The sequence below is a fragment of the Mustelus asterias genome, unplaced genomic scaffold, assembly GCF_964213995.1.
Source record: "Mustelus asterias unplaced genomic scaffold, sMusAst1.hap1.1 HAP1_SCAFFOLD_1944, whole genome shotgun sequence".
Taxonomy (NCBI): domain Eukaryota; kingdom Metazoa; phylum Chordata; class Chondrichthyes; order Carcharhiniformes; family Triakidae; genus Mustelus; species Mustelus asterias.
The window spans coordinates 65,001-70,415 of record NW_027591889.1 but is presented as its reverse complement, the minus strand read 5'-3'; the positions used below and the strand labels follow the sequence as shown (position 1 = coordinate 70,415).

The window sequence follows — 5,415 nt, the reverse complement described above, 5'->3', positions numbered from 1 at the left end:
AGGGGGACTGAGAGGACACAGTCAGTGTACAGACATTCTCCCTGAGAGAGAGAGAGTGGGGACTGAGAGACAGCAGTCAGTGTAACAGATATCTCCCTGAGAGAGAGAGAGAGGACTGGGAGACACCAGTCAGTGTCCAGATATCTCCCTGAGAGAGAGGGGACTGAGAGACACCAGTCAGTGTACAGATATCTCCCTGCGAGAGAGGTATAGGGGGACTGAGAGACACCAGACAGTGTACAGATATCTCCCTGAGAGAGAGGGAGGGGGACTGAGAGACAGCAGTCAGTGTACAGATATCTCCCTGAGAGAGAGAGAGAGAGGGGACTGAGAGACAGCAGTCAGTGTACAGATATCTCCCTGAGAGAGAGAGAGAGAGGGACTGAGAGACACCAGTCAGTGTACAGATATCTCCCTGAAGAGAGAGAGAGGGGACTGAGAGACAGCAGTCAGTGTACAGATATCTCCCTGAGAGAGAGAGAGAGAGAGGGGGACTGAGAGACAGCAGTCAGTGTACAGATATCTCCCTGAGAGAGAGAGAGAGAGAGAGGGGACTGAGAGACAGCAGTCAGTGTACAGATATCTCCCTGAGAGAGAGAGAGAGAGAGGGGACTGAGAGACACCAGTCAGTGTACAGATATCCTCCCTGAGAGGAGAGAGAGAGGGGACTGAGAGACAGCCAGTCAGTGTACAGATATACCCTGAGAGAGAGAGAGAGGACTGGGAGACAGCAGTCAGTGTACAGATATCTCCCTGAGAGAGAGAGGGGACTGAGAGACAGCAGTCAGTGTACAGATACCTCCCTGAGAGAGAGAGGGGGGACTGAGAGACACCAGTCAGTGTACTGATATCTCCCTGAGAGAGAGAGAGAGGACTGGGAGACACCAGTCAGTGTACAGATATCTCCCTGAGAGAGAGAGGGGACTGAGAGACACCAGTCAGTGTTCAGATATCTCACTGAGAGAGAGAGAGGGGACTGGAGACACCAGTCAGTGTACAGATATCTCCCTGAGAGAGAGAGAGGGACTGAGAGACACCAGTCAGTGTACAGATATCTCCCTGAGAGAGAGAGGGGGACTGAGAGACACCAGTCAGTGTGCAGATATCTCCCAGAGAGAGAGAGAGGGGACTGAGAGACACCAGTCAGTGTACAGATATCTCCCCGAGAGAGAGAGAGGTGACTGAGAGACACCAGTCAGTGTACAGATATCTCCCTGAGAGAGAGAAGGGACTGAGAGACACCAGTCAGTGTACAGATATCTCCCTGAGAGAGAGAGAGGGGACTGAGAGACACCAGTCAGTGTACAGATATCTCCCTGAGAGAGAGAGAGGGGACTGAGAGACACCAGTCAGTGTGCAGATATCTCCCAGAGAGAGAGAGAGGGGACTGAGAGACACCAGTCAGTGTACAGATATCTCCCTGGGAGAGAGAGAGGTGACTGAGAGACACCAGTCAGTGTACAGATATCTCCCTGGGAGAGAGAGAGAGGACTGAGAGACACCAGTCAGTGTACAGATATCTCCCTGAGAGAGAGAAGGGACTGAGAGACACCAGTCAGTGTACAGATATCTCCCTGAGAGAGAGAGGGGGGACTGAGAGACACTAGTCAGTGTACAGATATCTCCCTGAGAGAGAGAGAGAGGACTGAGAGACACCAGTCAGTGTACAGATGTCTCCCTGAGAGAGAGAGAGAGAGGACTGAGAGACACCAGTCAGTGTACAGATATCTCCCTCAGAGAGAGAGAGAGGGGACTGAGAGACACCAGTCAGTGTACAGATATCTCCCTGAGAGAGAGAGAGAGGGGACTGAGAGACACCAGTCAGTGTACAGATATCTCCCTGAGAGAGAGGGGGGACTGAGAGACACCTGGTTTCGATACACTCACAAGCCGTTGATGGTGACAGCCGATAGGTCAGGTGAAGAATGTTGAGGGAACCTCAATGTTTGCGAATTGAGGAGGTGAGAAAATCGATACAGAGAGCCATTGTCGAATCCAACCCCGAAGCCTGAGCTAGGCCGCAAATGGACGACCACATCAAACCCGGGGCCCTCAGCAAGGACGTGAGGGCCCCACCGCAGAGTCTACAGAGATAGATTTGCCGGAACGTTCTCTCAGCAATGAGGGGGGAACTCTCGCTTCGTGCGTAGGGGCACAAGAAGTCGAAACAGGAGTAGGCCCCATGTGGCCCTTCAAGCCTGCCATGGTCCTCTCATGGGAGAGTATTGTGGGCAGTTTTGGTCTCCTTCTCTGGGAAAGGATGTTCTTGCTCTCGAGGGAGTTGCAGCGAAGGTTTATCCACTTCGAATGATCCGGCCCCCACCACCCCTTGGGTAGAGGATTCCAGAGATTCACCTTCCCCCTCCTCTGCGGGGAGACATTTCTCCACACCTCAGTTTTGCTGACCAGCGCTCTATCTTGTGTCCATGTGCCCTCATTCCACAGTCCTCCACAAGTGAAAACATCTCGCCATCTGCCCTGTCAAACCCCCGCCAGGATCTTACGAGTTCGAGTAAGGTCACCCCTCACTCCGAGGAACACGGAATTTAGTCTCTCTTGAGAGGACAACTCTCTCTCATCCCAGGAACTAGCGTGATGCATCCCGCTCAGACTGTCTCTCACTCCTCTCCCTCTCTCTCAGGGAGATATCTGTACACTGACTGGTGTCTCTCAGTCCCCTCTCTCTCTCAGGGTGATATCTGTACACTGACTGGTGTCTCTCAGTCCCCTCTCTCTCTCTGTCAGGGAGATATCTGTACACTGACTGGTGTCTCTCAGTCCCCTCTCTCTCTCTCAGGGAGATATCTGTACACTGACTGGTGTCTCTCAGTCCCCTCTCTCTCTCTCAGGGAGATATCTGTACACTGACTGGTGTCTCTCAGTCCCCTCTCTCTCTCAGGGAGATATCTGTACACTGACTGGTGTCTCTCAGTCCCCTCTCCCTCTCTCTCAGGGAGATATCTGTACACTGACTGGTGTCTCTCAGTCCCCTCTCTCTCTCAGGGTGATATCTGTACACTGACTGGTGTCTCTCACTCCTCTCCCTCTCTCTCAGGGAGATATCTGTACACTGACTGGTGTCTCTCAGTCCCCTCTCTCTCTCTCAGGGAGATATCTGTACACTGACTGGTGTCTCTCAGTCCCCTCTCTCTCTCAGGGAGATATCTGTACACTGACTGGTGTCTCTCAGTCCCCTCTCTCTCTCTCTCAGGGAGATATCTGTACACTGACTGGTGTCTCTCAGTCCCCTCTCTCTCTCAGGGAGATATCTGTACACTGACTGGTGTCTCTCAGTCCCCTCTCTCTCTCTCAGGGAGATATCTGTACACTGACTGGTGTCTCTCAGTCCCCTCTCTCTCTCAGGGAGATATCTGTACACTGACTGGTGTCTCTCAGTCCCCTCTCTCTCTCTCTCAGGGAGATATCTGTACACTGACTGGTGTCTCTCAGTCCCCTCTCTCTCTCAGGGTGATATCTGTCCACTGACTGGTGTCTCTCAGTCCCCTCTCTCTCTCTCTCAGGGAGATATCTGTACACTGACTGGTGTCTCTCAGTCCCCTCTCTCTCTCAGGGTGATATCTGTACACTGACTGGTGTCTCTCAGTCCTCTCCCTCTCTCTCAGGGAGATATCTGTACACTGACTGGTGTCTCTCAGTCCCCTCTCTCTCTCTCTCAGGGAGATATCTGTACACTGACTGGTGTCTCTCAGTCCCCTCTCTCTCCCTCTCTCAGGGAGATATCTGTACACTGACTGGTGTCTCTCAGTCCCCTCTCTCTCTCTCTCAGGGAGATATCTGTACACTGACTGGTGTCTCTCAGTCCCCTCTCTCTCTCTCAGGGAGATATCTGTACACTGACTGGTGTCTCTCAGTCCCCTCTCTCACTCTCAGGGAGATATCTGTACACTGACTGGTGTCTCTCAGTCCCCTCTCTCTCTCAGGGAGATATCTGTACACTGACTGGTGTCTCTCAGTCCCCCCTCTCTCTCTCTCAGGGAGATATCTGTACACTGACTGGTGTCTCTCAGTCCCCTCTCTCTCTCAGGGAGATATCTGTACCCTGACTGGTGTCTCTCAGTCCCCCCTCTCTCTCTCTCAGGGAGATATCTGTACACTGACTGGTGTCTCTCAGTCCCCTCTCTCTCTCAGGGAGATATCTGTACCCTGACTGGTGTCTCTCAGTCCCCCCTCTCTCTCTCTCAGGGAGATATCTGTACACTGACTGGTGTCTCCCAGTCCCCTCTCTACAGACAAAGCATACAGTTCATAGAGAAGGAAAGGAGAGGGCGCAGAATGTAGTGTTACAGTCACAGCTAGGGGTGTAGAGAAAGATCAACTTAATATAAGGTCGATCCATTCAAAAGTCTGACAGCAGCAGGGAAGAAGCTGTTCTTGAGTCGGTCGGTACGTGACCTCAGACTTTTGTATCTTTCTCCCAACGGAAGAAGGTGGAAGAGAGAATGTCCGGGGGGTGGGGGGGGAGGGGGTCCTTGATTATGCCGGCTGCTTTTCCCCCGAGGCGGCGGGAAGTGTAGACGGAGTCAATGGATGGGAGGCTGGGGTTTGCGTGATGGGACTGGGCTACATTCACGACCCTTTGTAGTTCCTTGCGGTCTTGGGCAGAGCAGGAGCCCCAGACCAAGCTGTGATACACCCGGAAAGGATGCTTTCTATGGGGCATCTGTAAAAGTTGGTGAGAGTCGGAGCTGACATGTCGAATTTCCTTCGCCTCCTGAGAAAGTAGAGGCGTTGGTGGGGCTTTCTTAACCATAGTGTCGGCGTGGGGGGGGACCAGGACAGGTTGTTGGTGATCTTGTCACTTAAGACTTGAAGCTCTCTCGACCCTTTCTACTTGGTCCCTGTTGACATAGACAGGAGCATGTTCTCCTTTACGCTTCCTGAAGTTGATGACAATCTCCTTCGTCTTGTTGACATTGAGGGAGAGATTATTATTGCCACTCCAGATCACCAGATTCTCGATCTCTTTCCTGTTCTCTGTGTGGTTGACAGGGCAAGCACACAGGAAACGGGCCGAATACTGTCAGGGTGTTGCCCTGTGGGCCTGTCTGAGGGACAGATCTCCAGTTTCCGAGCTGCGCATTCGCTGAGTCCTGCATGACTCAGGCTCACTCACACACACACACAGAGCAGTTACAACAGAACGGTATTTCCACAAAGGGGAAGGAGGTTAGGCAGGCAGCCAGGCTTTCCAGACCTGGGTGGAAACGGCAGCACAAAGATACATCTCCGACAGGAAGGAGAGTCAGGCACCAGGAGATCGATCGCAGTGACCTCAGGAGCTGGGGGACGAGAGGACAGCTGTCGAAACTCACTGACCATCCAGACCTCGCCAGGGAGTCTCTCTCTCTCTCTCTGTCTATCTCTCTCGTTCACTCCTTCTCTCTCCCTCTCTCT

At 52.7% G+C, this 5,415-nt stretch overlaps 1 protein-coding gene across 1 annotated transcript in view; it reads left to right on the top strand.

Moving 5' to 3' along the window:
• Positions 1 to 5,340: 5,340 nt before the first annotated feature.
• LOC144489032 (integrin alpha-D-like) overlaps positions 5,341 to 5,415 on the top strand; it is a gene marked incomplete at its 3' end in the record, with an annotated part of 65,068 nt that continues 64,993 nt past the window's right edge. Inside the window, exon 1 of the mRNA XM_078206986.1 lies at positions 5,341 to 5,415. This exon is cut by the window's right edge and continues 744 nt beyond it.